The 26,239-nt window shown below is 38.9% G+C and overlaps 1 protein-coding gene across 2 annotated transcripts in view; it reads right to left on the bottom strand.

Annotated features, from left to right (window-relative positions):
• Nucleotides 1-26,239, bottom strand: part of LOC146002416 (uncharacterized) — a 167,531-nt gene that overhangs the window by 84,248 nt on the left and 57,044 nt on the right. The window lies entirely within an intron of this gene.

Raw genomic sequence — 26,239 nt, 5'->3', positions numbered from 1 at the left:
ACATATTTCATTTTTTAAATTTAATCTACGAACATACACACACACACATATATATATAATTGTTTTACAAAACTGATTGGTACTCACTTTGTAATTCGCCCACAGTTCCATGCATTTTAGATGGTATGACGTTCCTTTGTGTTCCTTGATTTTTTCACATGCTTTCTTCCAGTTGCGCATCCCTATTTTCCTGAAATTTGGTTCTGCATATCCTGAATCTGTGCCAAATTTACGGCATGGAAAACAAAAGCATGCGTCAAGTTCCACACTATATTCTAGCCACGGCGCAGATGCAAACCAGTGTTTTTTAAATGACCGCTTTCGCTTTCCGAACGTAGTATTTGGATAGTTTTGCAAAAGTGGTTGCCTAGGATTATCTACCCCAAGATCAGTAATTGTTTTCACATTAGTACATTCACTTGTTTTGTCTAACTTTGGAACGTCAGAACTTGTACCAACACCCTCTTCATTGCCGTCATCTTCCACATGTTTTGAGATAGTTTTAAAATATCCGGTTTTGATAAATTTATCCATTCAAGATGGAAATGCACAACAACGCTAGAACTCTTCCCACACACGAACAAATACACAGTGACCGTAGGAACCCGATAGCAGACCTTCCTCGCAAGCAAGAACACAAAGCTAATCTGTGGCTCTGAAGCTGAAGCATAGAGCAATTTTAAATCTCAGAACAATGTCAGTACTGGAGAACTCTCTCCATAGCCTATGTCGCTCGACCACCTACTGTTGACCGCTCGGCCACGGCGGAGTCTTTGATTCCATCTGTATTGGAAGGGTCATTTGCAACAAAAGGGTCGGATCTCTGGTTTCCAGGAACTTAGGGCAAGGGTAATAACCTCTAAGCAGGCAGATTTTATGACCTTGGTTATAATCTGGTAAGCAAGGAAAGGGTGGAATTTTGCTGTCCTACATTTGCTTCCGAAGATTTTTTCGGAACAGTGTTTCCAACTCTGCTACAAATTTACCAGAAAATAATATGTAGTATTAATTTAGGATAATTTTTAATCGATCAAAATTTTGTTTGCGGGGGCCAGAGTTACAACTGCCGGGGCCAAAGCCCCCCCCAGGCCCCCCCCCTAACGACGTCCCTGGCTGAAACTGAATCGTTATATTCATGGGAGTCTTCTCTTGTCCGAACTACATCTTCGGGTACAAAATGGCATGTTGTGAACAGACAGCCATGCTGCCGAAGACAATAGCTTCCTTATTTTCTCGGCCTTGCGTGTCCGGACGCTGCTGCACATAAAATGGGCGTCTCCACAGGCCGCCATCTTGGTGGACCAATCGGAAGATGAAAGGCATCGGTCATTTTCACCGCACGATCGAACCAAAACCGGGATGAAAGTTGGAAGAACGTAAAAATCCTTGATCGTGACTGACTCCGTTAAGCCTTGTACGGCGACTGCCCATCGGCACGTGCTTCTGCGAAGGTTTCTGTCCTGTTCGCCCAGAGTGCGTCCTCGATTCCAATATCTGCAAGCATTTTGGTGAAATTTTTAATTTGCATTTCTCTCGGAATTTCTATTCAGGGTTAAGGAGGGATATTCACTGGAAAGGGAATGTGTACGTGCAAGTGAAAGTAATGTAGATCGTGCATTTTATATTCTTGGTTCTTGTAAATGTTATTATCTTCATTTAAACGTAACCATTTAAAGGTTCAGTGGCGGATTCACGATTTTTTCCTCAGGTCTGTGGGATGATACTTTTTGGTTGCCACCAGTGATGTGCGTCTACACGTAAACAATGATAGTCTATATTCTACACGTAGACTATTTTATACACTTAGATTACGTAATCTATGTAAACAACATGGCGAAAGGTGATAACTTAGCAAAGGGCGCCGTGGAATTAAAAGAAAATTATACTGCGTATCAGTTGCTGATGTGTGAGGAGAACTTTTCATACTCTCTCTTCCAAATTCGAACAATTTCTCATCTAAGAAGAAACCTAATATAAGAAATATTCTAGTGTTTTGTGGGGAAAAATACCACTTTTACCTCACGCCTGCCATCTGTTGATGTTTTTTGCATACTATTTAACTTCTTCCATAGTTGATAATAGAAGAGAAGAGAAATTTTATTGTAAATGGGATTCTTTTCATTTCGTTAGGACCCAATATAGTTGAAAATGTCACTTTCCTTTCATGAAACCCTTGAAAATTAATTTTAATGCACTTTAGATTGTCTACGTAGTCTATGTAAACTACAACCCAATGTAATCTACGCGTAGATTACGTGTAGACAACTTAGAGTCTACGGCACATCACTGGTTGCCACCCATGGAGCTTTCAGGCCGAAGCGACACGGGCTCCAGCCGACCTCCGTCACGCAGTGACCTCCCTACGACGCCAGAGGCCCGGGTTCGAACACTCTTTGTGAGTGTTCCTTCACCAATTTCATCATATCTCATCCTGATCTTTGCGATTATCTAAAAGGGTAAGAAAAGCGACGTTAAATATTAAAACTCAAGTTAATTGTATCAGCCGGCCCCCGTGACGGAGTGGTTAGCACAACCCGCTACGACGCCAGGGGTCCAGGGTTCGAATCCTGGCCTGGGCATGTGTGAGTGTCCATTAGTCAATGTCATCATATCATCACTCATCCCCATCTTGGCAAATTAGCCAAAAGGGACACAAAAAGCGAAGTAAAATGAAGCAAATCAATCAATCAAATTAAATCAGACTCGAGATCATCCAGTCTGTAGATAAGCGTTCACTGCGCATGCGCTGCCAACAGACCAGGGCGACACGATGTATACTGAGAAAACGGCCCAGTCCGAGCGACACATGCCGATTTTTTTCATTTCGGCACGAAAGATTGCATATATTTGTAAGGGTTGGATTCCAAGTGACACATGTCGTTTCGGTCTGAAAACTCCCTTAGCCCTACTGTTATTTGATCTTCTCTTGCCGCTTTAGCCTACCTCCGTGGCGTAGTGGTTAGCACATCGCGCTACGACGCCAGAGGCCCGGGCTCGATTCCCAGCCTGGGAATGGGTGTTCTTTGTGAACTGTCCCTTCATCAATTGCATCATATCATTACTCATCCTCACTTTCGCGATTAACCAAAAGTGGAAGAATAGCGAAGTAAAATCAATGAATCAAGTCAGTTTTGCCATTGTAAGCGATCGTATAGCCTTTGTGGATACATTTTTACACCGCAATAAACTTAACACTTCAACAAATGCATTATGGTGTTATCTGGTATGAGCATTCGAGACTACATGGTATTTTTATGGCAATAGACTGTTGTTTGATTTGTTTATTTTTACTTCGTTTTTTTCCGCGACTTCAAATGGCATCGATAATTTTCCCATTAAACTGATATTTCTTCTCATACCTAACTTATGGTATCACCAAGTGCGAAGGTGAGTTGAAGCAAACATCGTTGAGAGTAGTCTAGCAGTTCAGTCTACTGGAAGTACTTCGACTGCAGCGCCAAATACGATCAGTAGATGAAACTAAGAACACATTGTTACGAGCGGCTATAGCGACAGCCTTAGCAACTCGGGAGGTATGTGCTAACAGCACCATCACTGACCTACAACCTATCAACGCAGGCATATAATAGCAGAAATAAACATGCATATAGGTTAGGCAGGCTGTTTTGTTAATTTGAATTTGGGTTTACAATTTTGGGTGCGTCATCTCTTTGCACTCGTCGCATTATAGGGAATCCAGCCCCTTACCATAACTAAAATGTCGTTTAACTAAAATATTAAAATATTCTGACTAGTTAAAAGCTGAGTCTCTAAAGGGGCATTCAGCACACATAAAGACAAAAAAACAGGACCCTCGTTAGTCTTCAAAATACAGTCTAGGATATACTACATAGAAGGTCACACCTTACATCCCAAGTTTTGTTTTGTTCATTTATTTGCATACGTGGATACCAGGGGTCCCGGGTTCGAATCATCCCGGCCTGAACATGGATGTTTGTGAGTGTCCATTCATCAATTTCATCATATCATCACTCATCCCTATCTTCGCAATGTCAATCAATCAATCAGCATAGGTAAGTCAGGTTTGGTGCCATTCGCACCAAGTAGCAAAGACTGTCGCTAGCGCCTCGTCACATTGTTTTTCCCGCTTTATAAACACTTATTTTCCACCACAGAAATCAGTTAGCATTGTACAAAGTTCCTATAGTTACATTTCCACATAACAGAAGAACTACAACCAACAACAACTGACTTTCGACTTCCATAATGAACAACAATCGAACGAGTGTGCAATGTCGCGTACTGCGTACTGCCGTATGCTCGTTTCATTGGCGTTTTTGAACTGCACTACGTGACGTCACTTCTGACAAGACCGTAATTCAGGCCTGCTTTTGGGGCCTTCGAATACAGCCTTCGGGAGTGTTGATCCCCTTTTGCACGACTTTGGATGCATCTTCATTTCATGAAGAAACAGAAACGCTGCACTTTCTTGTAAGAGAAGAAAACACTAACCAAGATACGCTTGCTAATTGCATACCTGAGGGACTCCAGTAAACAGGACCTGAAAAAAAAAAAAAAAAAGGCGGTGAAAATAGGTACTCTAACAACCCACACACGCAACCATAAGTTTGCTGCTTTATTTGTTTCTTCCTTCGGATTTCCCTGCCCTGGAAAACATATTTTCTTCTTGCTTTGAGACCGGCCGCTCTTGCTAATTGAAACTGCCGGGAGAAAATGGAAACTTGATCGCAATATCCTTATGGGGAGGAAAATGTAACGACTCTGTTGCCTTCCAGCTGCTGACACGGTTATGACGAGTTACGGGCGTTGTTTTCAGAAATCTCTGCTAGGATGCCTCGAGTGATCCGCAAGACACGTTTCTTGGTGTGTTCCGCTGAAGAGGTGCAAGATGCGGACCTCGTTTCAATGAAGCATCGGCATCCAGTTGTGTCGCGGGGCAATTGAAATTTCCATGGGCTGAATTTCTTTTGGTGGTCCTTTCTGTTTTCTCTTTCCCACATTCTCTCTCTTTATCTTCCCTTTTTCTTTCGCCCTTCATCATCTGTTTCTCTTCTTCACTCATTATTCCTTTTTTCCTGTTTTTCTCTTTCTTTCTATGTTTGTTTCTTCCTGTTTTCTGTTTCTCCTTTTATTCCTGTTTTCTCTTTTCTTCCTGTTTTACTTTTTCTTCCACTTTTTCCGTCTTTTCGTTTCTTCCTCTTGTTTCTGTTTTTTTATTTTTTCTTCCTGATTTACTTTTCTTCCAATGTTTCTGTTATTCCGTTTCTTCCTGTTTCCGTTTTTCTATTTTCGTCCTGTTTTACTTTTCTTCCACTCTTCCTGTTTCTGTTCTCTCTTTTCTTCCTCTATTTTACATTTTCTCCCGCTCTTTCTGTTTTCCGTTTCTTCCTCTGTTTTACTTTTTCTTCCACTCATTCTGTTTTTCCGTTTCTTCCTGTTTCTGTTTTCTCTTTTCTTCCTCTATTTTACTTTTCCTTTAACTCTTTTTCACGTTTCTTACCTTTTTCTATCTATTCCACAGTTGTCTTTCTTCCTGTATTTATTTTTGTTGTTTTTCTCCCTTTCCTCCGGTTTCTCTCTTCTTCCTGTTTTCTCCATTACTTCCTCTATTTCAATTTTTCTTCCCTTGTTTTTTTCTGTTGCTACATGTTTTTGCGTCTGTTTTTCTCTTTTTAAATCTGTTCTTCTGTATATAGTTTCTTTCCTACTCTTTGTCTCTTCCCTTTGTTACGTACCCAATAGGACCAAGTAATGTAAATAGTTTGCCAAAGAGGAATAGAGATGGCAGCACCAGGCGTGCAAGATTAAGAATTGGCATAATATATGTGAATAATTTTATAAATAAGAACAAAGCAAATTGGAAAGATGAAAAGCAATAGAATAAATAAATTAATATATATATTTTATAAATCAAATCAGTGATCATATGTAAGTTAATATGAAAATTAAGGAAGTCAAAGCACGGACACAAGTTTGTGTCTTTGAACAGATATTGCATCTGTCTATTTGATTTATCATTCCCATAGCGGAAATTTTGTTTACATCAGTGGCGTGCGCGTTCCAATCGACGCCCCACAACACTTTTTAGTTGCGCGTTTTAACCGTAGCACCTACTTCGATGCGCGTGTCAATCGTTTGCAAAAATGGCGCGTTCCAATCGCAGCCGCAACGGAGGATATTAGTATTATTCCCAAAGCTTAAAGGAAAAAGTTGGAAAAGGATAAAGGAATTCGTTAAATCGTCAAAACATAAATAAATTGAAATCCAGAGGGAAGTTCACAAAGAAGACAAGAAGGAAGTCCAGATCCAGACCGTCCATTGAGAAGGAAGTCCCGATCCAGATCTGTCCATTACGAAGGAAGTACAAATAGAAGAATATCCAAATAGAGAAAATAAATAATAAAAAGAATATTGAGATGAAAATTGACTGTAAACGAGAAAGTTATAGAAGAATGTAGCTTATCATGTAAATATTCTTACTCCATGTATCCTGTGTTTAAATAATACTTATATATTCGTTTAAACGTCTCCATTGGAAGGCATCCTGTCTGGTTTCGTTGTCTACAAAGAACCCTACCCTGTAGATAAGCTAGCTGAGTTTTAAGATTAAGGTTTATCTACCTTTGCACCAAATGAAGGTAGCACCTTCTTTCTATATTTTTGCTGCTTTTGTATCTCTATGCCTTCTCCTCGTATACTTTGAAAGGGTGCAAAATGGCCATATGCGCCGATGCACCCCAAATAAATAAATTCGTTCATGATTCATTCATTCCTTCATTCAACCAGCTATGGCTTGCAGGCACAATTCCGCTGCGACCTTGAAGTAGTTCCACTCTTTCAGGTGATAAAGCGGAATGTATATTTCACAAAATTCAAATCTGTTACACCACTTTTGAAACTCTCAAATCATTTGGGATGGCTGCTAAGGCATACTTATCTGTAGTGTTTCCGCAGGTGTGAACGAGGTCTGGTGTAATCATTACTTCTCTGCTCCGGCCGTAATTTCTGCTGCCATCTAACTTGATTTGATTTAATTTTTATGTAGCGTCGCTTTTCTGCCACTCTTCGTTGATCGCGATGATGAGTATGAATGATTATATTAAATTTATGAAGCGACACTCGGGATGTAAATGGTAACCCTTTCTCAAGACACCCAAATGTCAATCTCACTTCAACGCAGTGCTCCTTGGACTGCATTTTGTAAACTAACGAGGACTCTGGACGCAAAGCCAGTACAATCCTTTGTGGGTGGAGCTCGCGTTGTATCGCGCGTTTGTGATCGTCCCTTCATCCATTTCATCTCATCACTATTCATCTTCATCTACACCATTAACCAAAAGTGGCAGAACGATGAAGTAAAATAAAGTGCTGGTACAAAAATTCTTAACTACAAGTATAATTTATTCGCTTCCTGACGTACCTGCTATTTTTTTTTTTTTTTACTTTCACGACATTCTTGATTGCTAGACACCCTGATACATTACGCGCGGACGCGTATGTATAATGTATGTCTGTCTGTCTGTATGTATGTAAATATCGTATCACGACAAAGGCGTGACTCGAACCCAAGACCCCTGGCGTCATAGGACAATACACTAATCACTCAGACAAGGGGTACGACTGAAGCGCTGGAAGTAAGTTATTACAAGGATATTACACCGGCAATCTTCAGTGGATCTTTAAAACTCCGCTGACACGGGAATCGACAGGAAATCATTTGAAATAACGTAACGTCAGCCTTATGCAAGAAGCACGATTAACGACAGGATGAAACTGGCTCAACGGCCTTAACGATCGGAAAATTGAATCCCCCTTAAATAGTTCGCGATGACAGATCTCAGCCCCAGTTGTAGACCGAAAGTTATAAAGGGCCTCCCCGATGGCGCAGTGCTAGCGTAGCCAAGGGGTCCCGGGTTCGATACCCGGTGGAGGCACATAGTGGTTCGGATCCCACTTTAAACTGTAGGTCCAGTCCCGATTAGCCTTACTGTGCAGAAAGTGGACTTAGAACACCAAAATCAATCACTGAATCGAAGTTATAAACACGTAGGGGTTTTATACGATATAATCTATATTTATTCATCTAAAAACATTCAAATGTAAATAAAAAGGTAGTCTCTTTTTCACTTGTTCTTTTTTTTTAACAGGGTGTTATATTTTAAGGAAAGAATATTGTAAAATTTTACGGTAACTTCTAACTATGTACAGTTTCAGGCAATAAAAATTAGACGCCTACATACTGAAATATTTGCATCTCTGCAAGGCATTGTGTGTGTTGATTAACTGTACGGCTATAAGTGAATTTTAATAACACACTTTCAATGGCAACTTTTACCAGCGCCGTAGAGTTAGGCAACACACATAACTAGGGAGTCTGCAGTGGCGGCGATTGGGTTACAAAACCGGGGGGCAAAGTGCCAAAACTGGGGGGGGGGGGGCAAAGACAGTATATTTCCTTCGTAGATAAGGTTTAACATAGTGCGGGGTCAAAAGTTGCGAAAAGTTGTGGGGCAACTGCCCCCCTCGCCCCCCTAATCGCCGCCACTGCTAGGGAGGTAAAGTTTTCGTTTTATTTTCTCCTAAATTTCGATGTTATTTTTTACTGCAATTCGGTGTTATTTTTCGCGGTTTAGGGCAAAAGTCGGTGTTAATTTTACATGCATTTTTACTGTTACTTCTATGCTTACGATTTTCAGATTGTTTTAGTTGTGAAAATTTGAGACAAAGTTTAGTTTTAATGACGAAAAAATTAAATTTATGACTTACCTTTGTGGGAAATGGCTAAAATTCTTCCACTTGGAAAACTATTTGAAATCATCAGCCACAAAATATGAAATGTTTATTGAATGATTATCACCCAAATCTTTGAACACAGTCATACACATCAATTTTCCCTAACAGTGCCAAAAAAACATCCCTTCGCGTACTCAAAATACCGTTTTGTGTACACACACATATACACGCCCCCTAACCGCCTCCCCTGCAACACAACTGATGCTTCTCCCTGAAAATTATCCCGTTCCTACGAAACTTCCCTTCTGGGAAGATACACCAGCGAATTCCTTTTCAGGACGAGGTGAAACACTGTCAGTCATGTCTGCGCCAAACTGCAATAAATGCATCGTGACAGTCTCTTTTGAATCGAACTTTCACCAGCTAGACTAGAAATGACAGTTCTAATAACGCTTTAGTTCTTTTTCAACAGAAAATGTTATTCCCTGTTTATATTGCATATTTCGCGGAGTTTTTCGCGTTAAAATTGAAAATTCGGTAATGTTTTGAAAAAAATTGCAAAATTCGTGTTATTTCGCGATTCCGAAACACCTAAAACTTGCCTTCTTAACCTACCCAAATACATTTTAAACACTTTCTTTTGCTTTCTTCAACTTTTCGTTGTTATCGTTAAAACGAAAACTTCACGTCCCTACACATAACACCTTGCAAGAAAGCTAGTACGTATTTTTTTAGGATATAGGAATCCTAGGTTTACGTGGTCTGTTAGGAAAGTAATGAGACTGGCAACACTGTGCACGAACCGCAACGAGAACAAGTGGAAGACGAACCTCGTGCGGCAAGACCTTCAACCTCAAAAACGGATGACAATGTGGTAAGAGTGAGGTCTCTTGTGAGGTCAGATCGTCAATTGACGGTGAGAATGATCAGTAGTGAGTTAAATTTAAACGTGTGTACCGTCCATGAAAGTTTAACACAAGATTTGGACATGAGAAAAGTGTGCGCCAAGATTGTTCCAAAGAACCTCACGCCTGAGCAGAAAACCCATCGGAGGGGTGTGTGTCTTGATCTTCTGGACCGCCTTGACAGGGAGCCAGAATTCTTCAGTTGCGTGATCACAGGTGATGAATCATGGATTTTCGAGTACGATCCCGAGACAAAACGCCAAAGTCAGGAGTGGCACACTGCAAACTCTCCCCGTCCCAAGAAAGCGAGAAGGAGCAAATCCAAAATGAAATCGATGCTCATTTGTTTCTTTGACAGTCGGGGGATCGTCCACAAGGAATTTGTGCCACCAGAACAAACTGTCAATCAAACTTTTTATCTGGAAGTCCTTGCAAGACTCAGGAAATGGGTTGCACGTGTGCTACCAGACAATGCACGCACTTGGATGCTGCACCACGACAATGCAGCATGTCACACGGCAGTCTCAATCAATGAATTTTTGGCAAAAAAAAAGCATTCCTGTGGTTCCTCAGCCCCCTTATTCGTCGGATCTCAGTCCCTGTGACTTTTTTTTATTCCCCTTGCTCAAAAACCACTTGAAAGGACGCCATTTTGATACTTTGGATAATATCCAGAAGAGCGTAACCGACGAGCTAAAAGGTATTCCAGCAGAAGCCTTCCAGCACTGCTACGAACAATGGAAACAACGCCTCCATCGCTGTGTACAGAAAATCAGTCTCATTACTTTCCTAACAGATCACGTATTGCAGGTGACTGTACAGTGCAGTGGAGACACACCCAGCCTATAAGGCAATAAGAAATTAAGCTAACAACAAAAAGTCACTATTATCCTGCAGGCTGGTCTTTTCTTTCTAATACTGGGACAATTACTTACAATAACAGGATGTATCACCGCTCTGTTGATAAATCAGACTTCCTGTTATAGAGCGACTGAAGTGAAACGCACAGGAATGCAGTTGGCATTGGTTTAGGCGAGGCGAATTACGTTCAAGGGATAAATTGGTGTTTACAACATCCTCTGTAAATTTTGGCACTTAGATGTGATTCGCAGTTGTGGTGACAACCTATTTCCTCTATCAGTTCTCTTTCACACGCTTTGGGCTAGAAACGACATCATCAGCTTAACTGGATTACGAAAGGGGAAAAGTGATGGGGCTACAGCCCCACTCGAAGTTTTGAAAAAATCAAAATATTCGAACGTAGGTAGTAAAGAGCTTGGGAAAAATCTTAAGTCCTAAATGTAACCCCTCTTAAAAATGATCCCCGATTACAATTAAAAATCTTTGAACAACTTGACACGTCCTTTAGTCAAAAGAACATGATTTAACTAAAAGAGCAAATAATTAATTCACATGAAAGACTCGAAAGCATTTGCGTGATGCCTCTCAGGGTATGGGGTAATATCTCTCTGTTAGTTCGTCAAATAAAAATCAAAGTTAAGTTTGCACTAAGAAAAAAGGAGTCTATTTTTCTTCTTTGCAAACTAAATACTTATATGCCTAACATATAATCCACGTCACTCAAAGAAATTAAACTTATTATAATTCAACTTGATCACTCTATTCAAAAACCGAGCCCGAACTTCCAAGTCAAGACAAAACACACCCGTAATTGCCATGGCAACAGCTCTTAACAAGGTAAGTATATACAGGTTAGTCACTATCCTGACATTATCAGTGATAGGTAAATTGCAGAAATTAAGATTTAAGAACAATAAACGTTTGTACAAGAGAAAAGGTAATTAATAACAATAAATATTAGTGCAATGGGAAAGGACGTGTCAAACTTTTAAAACAAAGGTTTAGATAGTAATTACGGAATCTTTTATTGCAAATACCGCCCCTAATTTTCCTTCAAACTAAACCATCAACGTGCATGTCTACATCAGGAAGTGTTACAGTGGGACAGCCTGGATGTGGTCACAGGTCAAGACTGGAGAAGTGACTAACAACGTTGCTTCGCGAATCCGGTTCATTGTTTTCCTTTCTCGCTTTCTCTTGCAGAAGAAAAGTGCACGGAAGTTCAAATGATGTTAAACATGTGATCATTTAACTAATAGTTTTATTCAAGAACTTCTGCCTCTTGAAAATAAAATATTGACATTAAAATCTGACTCTAATAAATTTTAGAGATTTAGTGACGTTTTTGTAACTAGAATGCTCGTCAAATCTCCTGCGTATGGCGATAGCGAATAGCAGCGCACTGCAGCGGTGCCATGTCGAAATCTCACACGGAAAAGAAACAGCGTGGTTGAGCGAAACGCTTTGTCACGGAACTAGGCAACACCGCACGTCTGTGATTCGCTGGTGCTGTTCAGCCGTAAAAGGCCATATGCAAGAGATTTGACGCGCACTCTAACTACACATTGCACTCCAAAGACAGACATAAAAAGCGTACATTAGCTTCAGTTTAATTTACCCGATAGGGTAGTGGTTGACTCCAGTGGCGACGAACTGGGAGGCTGTCCCCCCCCCCCAACTTTTTGCCACTATTGTCCCCGCGCTATGCTAAATCTTATCTACCAACAGAAAGTATACTGTCCTTGGCCCTCCTAGTTTTGGCACCATACCCACCCACTCAGTTTTGGAACCCAATCGTCGCCATTAGTTAATGCTGTCGCTATGTAATCAATGGATCGCAGTCCTCCCCGATGGCGCAGTGGTAGCGTCGTTGCCATGTAATAAAGGGATCCCGGGTTCGATCCCACTTTAAACTGTAGGTCCAGTCCCGATTAACCTTACCGTGATCAAAGTGGACTTAAAACACCAACTCAATCAATCAATGGGTTACAGAGAGAGTATAACGTTTCGAATCTTACTACAAACTTGAGATTCAGTCTCAATTAGCTTTTCTACGCCTACAATGAACTACTAAAAAACTTTGTCATTAATTTGTCTTGACAATTAAAATATTACTTTTATGTGACAAAAATTGCTTCAAGTCCACTTCATGCTCAGAAAAACTCATCAGGACTGGAACTGTCCAATGTGCCTGCATTGGGTATCGAACTCGGGACACCTTGATTACAAGGCGAGGTTAGCCACTCCACTACATTGTTAGAGAAGTTCTTGTTCTGTGGCATTGTATGTGTTCACATTTTAACATCATCGATATTATATTCGACATTTCTGTTAGAACTACGTATTTTTTGGGCCTTGAACAATAATTACTTTTTGTGGCACATTCGACAAAAAACTAAAATTAGTGAGGAAAATATATTGCAAAATCTTAATTTCAATGTTCAAAATTGCCTGTAAGCTTACATACAACGATTTTCGAATAAATTGAAGAAGACTGTTATTTTAGTTTGTCAATATTTTATTTTTCAATATTTTCGCATATTCAACGTTTTTTTTTCTTTTTTAAGCAAATTGATCTAGGAGTGAACCTCCATTAACAAGAGTGGTGGTAACAATGGCGGCTAATAGTGTATCTGCTGTTACATGGTAAGTGAAAGAATGTTTATATAATTATTATAAACTGTCATTTTTTATTAAATTCATATCATATATCTATATGAAGTACGCGTCAGATTAAATGGTAGTCATCTGAATCGACTCATATGGGCATATCGATGTATCGATAAAATTATCGATAGTTTTACCGGGCCGCAGTTTCTATAAATAACCGTTATTTAGACCAAACTCTACCATTTTGTTATTTTAAATAAATTCATGCACCAGGCTTTGTAAAGTAAATGTCTAAACATGCAATTTCTTTTTTCGAGTGTAAAAATATTGCATTTAGAAATTAGGTTGTTCATGAAATATTTGGAATTTTATATCGGCACTCAGCAAAAAAAATTCTTATAGGTGTAGAAACTCATTCATTCATTTTAGGTTACAAAGAATACCAGTGGCTTTACCAAGATTATATTCCAACATGTATCAGTTACAGTAAACGTAATCCATCACCTTGCAGACATTCACACAGGGAATCAATACAGGAAGAACATAAATATTACCTTCCTAAACCACGAAACGGTGCTCTGTTTGTATGTGAATCAGCGATACTCACTCGAGCTGTAGATTCACCCGTCGACCTTTGAAAGCATGTCTGGGCCACCAGCTTAACGGTTCATTTTTTTCCTTCCTCAACAATGGACTGCTATTTTCATGGACGCTTATTTACAGAGAGAGCAGCACTCATAAGCCGCTCTCGCTCGATTTTTTCCCAGTCATCAGTAGCGGCAAGACAAGGTCACGCAATGCCCAATTTAAACTTCTGTCGAAGGTTTATCATCAGGCACGTATCTAGAAATATATTTCGGGGAGGAGGATCCGAGGTCCGAACAAATTGTCTCAGAAATAATAATATAAATGTTTAACTTAAAATAATTATATTATGATATTAAATTATAGTAAATTAAAATAATTAAAATTAAAATATGTAAATCAATTAATATTGTATTATTTTTACATGAATAGGTAAAAAGACAGAATTGAGATATAACAGCAAGTATTCATTATCTAGCTTACGTGTATTTAAGATCGCCAAAATTTGTATGCAAACAACTGTCCTGGCAAGGAAATTAATGTCAAAAAGGCAAAGAATTGCAGTTTTATTGAATAACATAAAATTATGTTATATCCAGTTGACGAAAAGTAAAGCTCCTGATTAATATTTTATTGTGTATAAATCTTCTTTAGTACTGACCTTCACAGCTGTATGATCCCACCCAATATAATTCTTGCCTTCTAATAACTTCGGCGGAAGTAAATAAGCCTAACCCTCGATTATTCAACAAACGCTTAAAAAGTATATTTTAATTACTTAATTTTTGTACTTGGTAAGTCTTTCGTGGGAGGGGGGAAGGGGCTGCCGTAACTCCTGGAACCAACCTACATACGTCCTTGTTTATTATGGATATAAATTGGAAGAGTATTTATACTTGAGGCAGGATATAAATTGGAAGCTAACACTTCAGGCAATTTCTAGCAATGGTTTCCATAAAAGCTTAAGATTCTCAAATTTAGTCCCAAATGGAATACATTCAGGTGGACATTATCGTGTATTGATTCGAAGAACTTATCATGTATCTTTAGCATTTTTAAATATATTGCTATTGTGTGTTACTAACACACTTAGTTTAATATTCAACAAAACACTTGGGTTCGAACATTTTTATATTAAGTCCATAACACATGTACATAAAATCAACAACAAGTAACCATAACAACAATATATATATATTATCATTTGAAATTTATGGCTGTTTCAGCCCATGGCTCCATAACGTAACTTCCACTAATATATAACAGACATGTAAGTAAAATGTTTATACAGTGGGATGCATAAGTATTACCAAGCAAATTGTCCATCACCATGTTTATTCTCGTTGTTTTGCGCAACGAGAGCTTGAAGAAGTGAAACAAAACGCGAAACAAGCTACTGACAAACTCTACACCAAAGTGTCCAAAAACTTAATGAAAATAGTCATGGACAATTTGCCAAGCAGTACTTGTGCATCCCACTATACATATATCAATAATAAAGCACGATCTAAGCCTACGTATGCAAGAAAGTTTCCGCAGATGCCGTAGCTTTCGCTGAATTATACCTGGAAAGCATTAATGGGGAAAAATTACACAGAACATAGATTTTGTGCACCTCCAAACCACATCTCGCGAAATTTTCCCGAAAAAGAAGTTTACCAGACCCATATGTTCAACCTTGATCATGTACACCCGCCAGACATAGGCGCCGACTCCATGGGGCTTGGGGGGGGGGGGGGGCTCGAGCCCCCCCAATTTTAACGATTGCGGGGCAGAGCCCCCCAAATAATTTTGCTTAAGATGATCTAATGTATTATTTTGCTTCTCTTGTAAAGTTTACTCTGAATTGTGCTACATGAACTTAACTTTAAATACACATTTAAAATTTTCTACACCATCAACTTTGGGGGGCTGAGACCGCTAAACCATCAACTTTGGGGAGGCTATGACCAGAGACAGCAAAACACATGACTTATTACTATATACTAAGTATGTAATTATGAGTATTGTTAAAAGTTTTACTAAAAAGAGTTTCAAGAGACGATGTGCATGAACTAGGGTAGTGGATGGGACGTTCGGGCTACAAATGGCTCTCACATGACATTCAGAACGAGGTCATTGATATATTAGGGAGATCTGTTTTGCGCTCCTTGGTAGCAGATATATATTAAAAGTCGGGAATATTTTGCTATTATGGTTGACGAAACTTGTGACATAGCCATCCGTGGACATTTAATATTCTGCATTCGAACTGTGAATAAAATAATTGATATTTTTGAGGAATTCATGGGCTTTTCTTAGGGGTGTGCGGGACGGGATCGGGACGGGAAAATTTTTCAATTAAGTCGGGAAATTTTCGGGACGGGAAATGTTCGAAATTTCCCGAAGCTCTGAAAATCTCGAATTCTACACGTCACTTTCCCTTTAAGTGATTTCTGGATTAAAAACTAACAATTTACGATAAGTTCCAGAAATTGACAATGCAGAAAACGTCGAGAAATAACGACATTTTAAAATGAGCATTCGGTATTTCCCGACTGCTCGGGATCCCGAAAAGTCGGAAAATCATTTCCCGAAGTCGGGATCGGGACGGGAATTTTTTTTCCCAATCCCGGTCCCGACTTTTCGTGATCCCGCACACCCCTAGCTTTTATGAGATTCCGAACACTGAGGCCAAAACTTAAAAAAGGGCGAGAGTGAGTCATTCATTAATTTATTTCAGTGATCAGAGCCCCCCCCCCCCAATAATTTTGACAAGTCGGCGCCCCTGCCGTCAGACAATCATGTTTAATCTCATTACAAATCATCAATCAAATGAATCCTTTTTAGCATGCTGTTATGTGTAAAATAGAAACAATATAAATGCAACAATCGACGAATAAATATCAAGTAATTTGGACTTTATATTTGTCTACAAAACTTCACCAACATTGGACCAAGTACTAACGAGCTCTAAAAGCTCGTCTTTGTTTACGTTGTCAGGGATTAGGCACTTTCACTTGTTCAACAATTCTTCTCCCATGCTTTTTTCCTTAATCCCTGCAGCGTGGGAATATAAAGCGAAGGGGAATGTTGCCTTCGCTTCGTAGCACAATGCTTATCCTTATCAGAAGATACCATCGCCTTTCTTCTGCGACTTTTGCAGGTGTCTTGAGAAACAATGGTTCTTTTTTTTCTGTCCGAAGTCAGCATTAGTAGCACCACCTGGAGATAAGTCATTGAATTAAATCTTTAACAAAGGTATTGTACTCGTTAACAGTAATTATGCCATTTTTTTAATGATAGCAAGAGTGGTGCTGAGTTGAGACGGCAATTACGGATCTATTAGATGTGCGAATTATAAAATATTTTTGCTTTGGGAGAGCGGGAATCCATAGGGGCGTGTGTTGAGTCCAAATTCTTAGCTATTTCACAATACTGTAGTGTTGGATTTGTAATGCTCGTTCATGTTTTGGAATTTTCGAAGTGAATTGGCATTGTGCCTAATTATTCTGTTGTAATTAAAATACAACATAATTGTATTGTAAGAATGAAAATATTTGATTATAAAACTATAAGAGCTTCCATTGCATGACAATAATTATTTCCCAAGCCCGTATTCCCAAGGGACTTTTCTCACTGTAACAATACTTTAGCTTCCTTTCGTGTTCCACAATTATAATCCGAATGATATCTTATTATGCTCATATGATCCGGAAGACATCTTAATGTCAGCGGAAGGATACAAAGAAAGATTGGGACGTTTTCGCAAACAATTTGTGAATTTATAAGAATATAAAAAAAGTTCCAAGAACCCTTTAATAACTGTGGAAATTAAAAACTAATTATGGACGATGTAGACTGTAGAATGTTTCTTCTTTCGCGTTTCTTATTTATCTGGGTAAAAAGTGCATGTGTCTGTGTGATGTTCAATGTTGTTTACGTTTTAGATGGCTGATTTGGAATATCAATTATATGCCGTATGTTATGAATGAATAAAATTTTTAAAATTTTTGTGGTACGTTGGCACAAATGGCCATTTTGCACCCTTCGGAATATACGGGGCCCTTATCTAAAAATGCAAGGTTGTAAAGGAACCTGCACATTACATACACAACGCATTAAGAATACACTAAAAAAAATCCTCAGATACAATGTAAATGGCCTGTACTTCTGAAAAAGCTAGAAAAATTGGTTAAAACATTGTCATCATCATATATGCCGTTGTGAGTTGATGCATAACATGAACTACAGTTTGTGTATTTGTATCCCAATTAAATGCCACGTTATTAATTTGTGATGTTGTAAGCAACCTTTATAGATACCCTAGACATAATTTATCGTCGCTTTGTACATTCGTTCTCCACTTTGTTAGACCAGGATTCACTTTATTCCTTAGTAGCTCTTATCACTCCATAAGGATTGTATACCTTCAGCATTTTTCCACACTGTACACCCAAGCTCTTTATATTCCTCTTCAGTTAACCTTAGAAAGTTCTGGAAAAGTTTTGACCTGTTACGAAGCTTATCGACCCTGCCATAAAGCAAGGATCACACGCTCCTATGAAACGTTCTCTGTAATTGATAATAGCACTACTGTGTAGTTCCGAAAACTACCACTGCGCTTTTCTTCATCATTCTGAAGAATGTATATAAGAACCAGCCCAATGCTCGATTGTTCGGTTGCTTCTCTTCAAAGTTTTTTAACCTGGTCATTAGCAGTAAAGGTGTGTGTGCGAGTCGATAAGAAGAATGGCAAATTGTTGTAAAAGAAACCCCTTTGAAGAAGACAATTACGTAATCTTCGTAACTGTTCAACCGCGAATTTCGAACCTGCAATATTATTCAACGGATATTGTTAACTCCATTCGGCATTCCTTTGGAAAACCTATAATTTCCAACAAGGAATAATCGGCAGCTGAAGACTGTTGCAGCAACAAAGAAACAAAGAAAATGTTGGCTTGATTTTTCAAGTCCTCAGCAAGTACGATGCTTATAAATACGTAGGACTCTATTAGTATAAACGAGGTTACATAGCTATGTTCATAGCTACCGGTCTAAGACTCTTAATCCTCAACGAAATGATGCGATTTGTAAAATTATACCAGTGAACAGAGGCTTATGCATTAGACAGTAACTTCCATATATGAATTTATTTAAAAAAAATACCTTGGGAATTAAGTTTTGGGAAGGGAGAAACATTGACTAATGAATTTCCTAAAAATATCTCTTGCTTAATATTATTTACCCTCAAAGATGTGTTCTTACATTTGGAAAATTATGCTTGGAAATTATAAATTGTATGTGTGTAAATGCATTTTAACCCAATTATAATCATAAAGAATATATGCTGGCGCAGTTTTATTTAAAAAAGGAAATATACTACATATGCTTACTAATGGAAAGGTTCATACTCATACAAATTTTCAACGTACCCTTCAAGTACTTGCAGTGCAAGTAACGAACCAAGAAATAATAAGTAGGTGGGGGGAGGTAGTATATTTTCTCGTTTGTCAGTCGCATTTAATGTACCTATAAATACCATACAAATCTATCTATTTGGGCTAAAAGAGCATTTATACAGTATGTAACATTCTTATTCGTACATACGGATTTTCAAAGAAAATGCTTTAATATCTGAAAGGAAATACACTCTTTTGAAATTGTTTCTTTACAATTCAATAACTAATATCATTAGGAACATAAAATCTTACCCAAATTCTGTATAACCAATGACAATAATAAATTAAATGAATAAACGTTTCTATTCGTACACTTAATAATATAAAAGAAAAAAGTATATTCAGAGCAAATTGACTGACAGTTCTAATATTTTGATGCGTATCCTTTGGCTTTAATTACTGCTTGACATCTGTTCTTCATAGAATTAAACAGTTTCCGACATGTTTCAGAGCTTATTTTATTCCACTCGGCTTGCACAACAGTTTTCAACTCTTGTTTGGACTTGACGCCTGCTTTATGGACTCGCCTCTTCAAAATTGCCCATAAATGCTAAATGGGATTTAAGTCTGGACTTTGAGCTGGTGTTTGTAGTAGTTTGGGCACATTCCATATTAGCCAATTCATGTTAACTCGCGCCTTATGCTTACTGTCATTGTCTTGTTGGAATCTGTAGATAGGCGACATGTCCATTACTTGGGCACTCTGCTTTACATTGTTCTTCAATATGTCCAAATAGACATATGCATCCATGATACTATCAATAACCTGGATGGTACCAACACCTTTGGACGACATACAGCCCCAAATCATTAATGACCCACCACCGTGTTTAACTGTTGGAACTGTTTCAATGTGATCATTGTCTTTATTTGATTTTCTCCAGACCCTATTTATCCCTTCTGAACCGTATATATTATTCTTGGACTCATCTGACCATATGACACAGCCCAAAATTCCTGGTCCTTGTGAATGTGCTCTTTCGCGAATGAAAATCTATTCCTGCGATTCACCTTATTTCACACGGCCTCTTTCGTGGTATTCTGCTTCCACAAGGCACGTCGGACAGTTTAATCGGACATCATCTTGCCAGCAACATTTTCTACTAACGGTCGTAACTGAGGAATACTTAGTCGGGGGTTTTCTCGCACTCTTTTTAAAATAAAGCGTTCATCACGTTTATTTAAACGTCTCTCTTTTGGTTTTCTCGCACATTCTGTGTTGAACCTTCCTCTCTAAATTTGTTTACTATGTATTGAACTGTGGAGTGTGATTTATTGACTGTTTGTCCAATTTTTCTTAACGAATAACCTCTACGGGCCAAATTTATAATAACATCTTTCAGATCGGAACTAAGTTCCTTCAACTTGCCCATTTCGAACACGCTGATAGATACACGGTACGCGTACAACAATACCTACGCCAGCATTCCGCTTGACGGGGAACGCGCCTGCATGTTCAAACTTGTTACGAAGTTGCAAACTGCACGAAATCGCCCGAATAGCGGTGGCGCTGTATGCGAGGAAGATTGAAACTCTTTCCTGTACAGTGGGATCCATGAGTATTACCGTGCATTTGACACAATAGGAGCTTCAAGAATTAAAAGAAAACTCAAAACAAGCTGTTGACAACTTCTCCACCAACATACATAAAAATCCATCGCTTAAAATCACATAGGATGTAAGAGAAAAATTAATTAAAATAGTCATGGACAATTTGCACGGTAATACTCAAGGATCCCACTGTACGAATAACAATGTTGCATGAAGCAGCGTGTTTTTCTCTTTTCACACAAATTATATGCTCTGTTTATACACTTTGAACATACATTTTTATTGTCAGTTGTTGGTGAAACCTTCATTAACATTAATTTGCAGGCACATATGAAAATGATTATGTTTACTAGTAGATATGACATTTTTCCCTCTGAAATTCTATGTGTACGAATAACAATGTTACATACTGTATATCATATTTTGTTTGCTGTGGGGAAGGGATGGACTTGCCAACCTGGAGCTTCGTTACTTTCATAGACATTTTCCACCAGGAAACGTAAATTTCAGTTACAGCAAATTGTGACTATTACGAAAACTCTGGGTAGTTTCTAGAACAGGCAAAATAGTGAAAATTTCCAAGAATATGACTGATACATTATGGAAAAAGTAATATCCACATACTTTTGACAGAATTCTTTAAAACAAAGAAACAGTGGCAAAGGTATGTTGAAAACTTGCTTAATCTACAAGCTGGAACAATTTATTAAATTTTACTGCTCCACTACCCTATACGTAGCGAACAACCAGAGAACTGAACTAAATCTTGTTATTTTTTAAGAAAATTTCGAGTGGTTCATAACTTTTGGACAGGAAATGAGGTTGAAGAGTTCTTTGACCAAGGAGTTTTTGTGGTGTTCATGTACTTTGACCTCCGGCGCATTCTACCACTGCTGCAAAGAAAAATAAGCCAACACCCTACTTTTTATTATGGCTTCTTTTCGTCTTAATGCCTCTCACGGAGCGCTTGTTTGACTAATTTCCACTGATCGCTTAAGCATGCATGAGTAATAAGTGGGTAATTTGTCAAGGTTAATGCACAGATATGATTGTGCGGATGGGTCACTTCAAACTTTCTTACGAACATCGATCGGTGCGCGCTCTGTTGGCAGACTTTCGAACCACTCTCTTCCATGGCGTTTGTTGACCTCTGTTCACGGATTGGTGAGCGGCCGTTTCTATAATTGCGATCGTCAATGTAAATACTTAACTTTTACTGCATTGATTGCTTGCTTTCTCATCTCGTCACTGCATTTACCATCCATGGTCGTGACTTCAATCTAGTTGACTTGAAGCAAGGGTACAATTTAAATAATCTTCACGTGCAGAAGTTGAACCCGTGGAAACAGAGTCATTTTAGAGGGTATGGATGAATTTGCTCCCCCCCACCCTTTCCATTAATTCAAGATAAAGAAGAAATGTAGACTAGACTAGTACGTGACTTTTGTACTCTATTGAGGAAAAAATAATCTCTGATCAGAAACAACGTAAATTGTGAACTGCCTTTTCTACCTCAATTTTTATCACATTTGAATGAAGTAAGGTTTATACATATTAGGGATGGGCCGATATGAAATTTTGGCCGATACCGATACAGTACCGATACAAAATTTACCAATACCGATAACCGATATTCTACCGATCCGATATAAGATTAGAAATGGTCCTTGAAGACCCTGAAATTTTCATTGATCTCCGTAATGTGTGTTTCGAGCTGATTGCAATGCAAAAGAAGTTGAATATTTAGACATTTGCTATTTCAAAAAGTAGGGCATGGAGATTATCCATAAAAATTACAGCAAAATGGCAGAATTTTGCACTAAATTATAATAAATTTATCGATATATCGGATCGGTAAAATAATCGGTAATTTTGCCTATATCGGCCGATACCGATAGAGTACCGATTAATCGGTCCCATCCCTAATACATATTAAGGAATACTTGATTCGTATTAATATGACCCATAACGGAAGATAAACATTACAATGTAGGAAGGGCGATGTAAATTCAAACAAAGCTTGGTCGTACAAATTCTAGGATGGAGAACCCTGAGCTCAGCCCAGAAAAATATACTTTAACCCATAACAAATTCGGCGAAAGATGAATTCTTGCTGACATTTAGATATCATTAGGAGAAGCATCACTAAAGTCCCCAAGTATCCCCTTCTAGCTTTCACTCTGAGCTCCCTCCCAAAGATCAAAATCGCATGTTCTCAGAAATTTGCTTGTAGCTTCTGATAAAAGGGATAAAAAACACAACTTGTAGCTTGTAGATAAAAATGACATTTTCATGTTTTCATAATGAGAAACAATGAAAACATTGAAATATCCACACTTGTGAGTAGTGAGACCCATTCCTCCACTCTCTGCAAAATGTTATATACTGTGTTGCGCTTAAAATCCGGATGTGAAAATATAAGTACTCATTTGATACTGTTGAGGAAGTAATTTGGAAGAAAGTTTCTAAGGTGAATTGAAGTTCAACTTTAGTGGAACTCTGTAGCGTTAATTTTTGTGGGGCCATCCTGAATCCTCTCCCGCAACAAGGGAAGTATCCATACAGTGGGGTGCCCAGGATTTTCGGAAGGGAGGGGTTACGTATACTTTTTCTTGGTAGTCAGCCCTCATTTTGTCCTATTTTCCTACCTTTGACGTTCTTTTTCTTTAGGAATACCGGGACAAAGGGGGCGTTATAACCCCCACCAACCCCCCTTGGACACGCCACTGTATCCACGCCTGTTATCCTCGATTAAAGATATGAGAACGAATATGAAGGTAAATAATGCTTGATACCGGCCAAGTGGACAGACATTTAGCGCTTCGAGCGACGAGACTCGCGGTGTTTCGTGGTGATTTTGTGACATACCTGTACTTGCAACTATGGAAAAGCGTTAGAGATAATCTACAACTTTGATTTGAAATATTTTGGCTTTGCCGAATATCGCCACTCAAAATTTCAATTCTGAGCCTAGGATTCAAAACGCGCCCTTTTTCGTCTTTGAAAGTAAATATCTTATGTGTGTAATATATTATAGAATATTGCATTTTTGTTGTTGTTGTTTCGTACTTCATTGCCAAACTAAACAAACGGCTACAAAGACTTAGTAATCGGGGGTTGGTGAATTTCGGGTCTGCCTCTGTTCTTCCAGACTTTCTTCGTTCAACCACAGACAAATGTATTACCTTTGTCTGTGGTTCAACTGTGAGGGGAACACCAAGGGTGGTGGTTTATGACTGAAGATAAATGTAACAACGCCAGTGGCATGCTCCCTCCTTGGCCCAGTATTACTAAAAAAGTAGGCAGAAAAATATGGCAAAATGAGAATTCAGTACTAAAAAAACTACACGTAACCACCCCCCCCCCCCCTTCGAAATACTGGCCACATCATTGGCGTACGCAGAATTTTTTTCGGGGAAGGCTGGAATTTTAAAATTGGTAGTACAGTCTTGGACACAGCTGGCTTGTAACGACCCTATTGAAGAAGCAGTGAAGCAAGCCTTCCATGTCTGACCACCAAGCGCCTTGTGACTAGACAACCCAAACAGCATTGCAATTTTGCGGCTTGTATACCAGTCACGGGTATACATCTCTGTAAATTGAGTAGTGATGCCAAAGAGAAATACGAGATGAAGATTGTCGATCGTAATGACTCGTGTTCTCGACATGGAATAATACTCGGTCCACGTTACGTTCCATTATTTAATGTTGTTTGGGAATAAACCTGACGGACTAGGTTTATAATTTCAATCCTTGCATTACAGTAAATTCCATATTTTACAATTATATTAATGCTTTGAACGAAAATAATGCCCAGAAAAACATCGAACACACGTTCACACCATTCTTCTCACACACATGCACGTCAAAACAAACACACAAAGCTAAGTTTTAACTTCCAAGTGAATGTCCAAATAACAGTAAATGGAGAAGCACGATGTGCGAAACATGGGATTTTTCACAGAAAGAATGCGTCTATTTGTGACATACGTGGTTTCTATTAATAGACAATGAAACAATTATGAGAGAAATTAACATGCATTTTCGTCTTCAGGTGCTGAGGAAGGAAACAGACTGACTGGAAAAAAAAAGCATGGTGCTATTGATAGGCTGTTGGTTAGCGTACAGAGCTTTCATCAGTGAGGTCCAGGTTCGATCCCCACCAAGGACATTTTTTTTTATTCTTTTCTATTAGTGAAGAAGTATGTAATATTGTTTTCTAGGAATTTTGACGAAAGGATACGCATCAAACTTGTTCGTTTAATCTGTATTTTCATTCTTCTAATAAGTTCTCTATCGCAATGGGATATAGAGATTCTCTATCTAGGCGATGGATATCTTCTCAATGGTTACGTAGCTGCGATTCTCCAGTCCCTTACACCCACTTGTCTTATTTATTTACTTCATTTCATATCTAACGTCCTCCTCCGTAGTCGAGCGGGTTAAGGCGTTCACTCGTCTTGAGATCGTTCGCTGCGGGACGGCGTAGGTTCGAATCCGGCTCTGGTCGGAATTTATTCGGCCTACGTATAGGGCCGGTGGCAACCCACCATCGTGAGGAAATTGGGAAGCTCCGAGTGAGTGAGCGTAACCTGGTCAAGAAGACCTACAATAACGGCTGGGGGTTCGTCGGGCTGATCACCCGTCACCCCAACACTGGTCTGAGACCTCCACGCTATAACAGGTGACGGAGGAACAGTGTGGGAGGGAGACCAGCAGTCGGTAGGTAAGCCAAGGCCCGCCATGGTGCTGTAGAGCTGTAGGGTTATGTTATTTCATATCTAACGAAAACACACAGATATAGTTAGAACAAGAAACACACCTCGTGTCGAAGGTTCCAGACTCGAGTTCTGGCTTTGTTTTTGCGAGGGTGATTATTCTTGTTTGTCTATTTATCATCTTTGTCAAAAAAAATATTCCTCATTATTGCCGTGATTAACCTAGGGAGAGACCAAAGCGACTGAAATAACAAAAGTACAGAAAATGCAAGACACATCTGCCTAGGCATGTTATACCTTGGGAATTAGCAATCTGAAAATTAACTTGCGTTTCAGTCGACTACTTGCGAAAGAATTTCGTATTGTCTCGTTTGGAGTGTTGGTTATCGTGTCAGACTAGCATGCGGGCAACCCGAGTTCGAGCCCAGCGGAATGCAAGTTGTGTTTTTTTTTTGTTTTTTTTTTGTCTAATTTCATCCAACCTTAGTTATAAAACTGAAGTTTCTGCAAAACCTTTTGAATTGCATGCCACTTCGTATGTTGGTAATCTGAAAGCATGAAAGATGAAGATTTGATGTTTCGAAGCGACGATGTATTTGTGTATGTGTTGAAAGAACGCAGTTACTTATTAGCGAAAAACATGCAGCCACGTGATCATTGAGAACGCTTCCTAGTTGTCAATGCTAATATGGCAGTAACTACAGTCTGTCAACACACACCAACTTTCACGTTTCCCGTAAAATGATTACCTTTCCACGTTTCAAAATCATGAGTGCTGTCTAAAGCAATACTTTGATACTTGCGTTTGCATGTTCGAATCTAAAGTAATACGAAACTTTTTTCCCAACAAATG

Source organism: Lepisma saccharinum, chromosome 18 (assembly GCF_977018435.1).
Source record: "Lepisma saccharinum chromosome 18, izLepSacc3.1, whole genome shotgun sequence".
Taxonomy (NCBI): domain Eukaryota; kingdom Metazoa; phylum Arthropoda; class Insecta; order Zygentoma; family Lepismatidae; genus Lepisma; species Lepisma saccharinum.
Note: the sequence above shows the minus strand (reverse complement) of the source record. Positions and strands in the feature narration are given on the sequence as shown.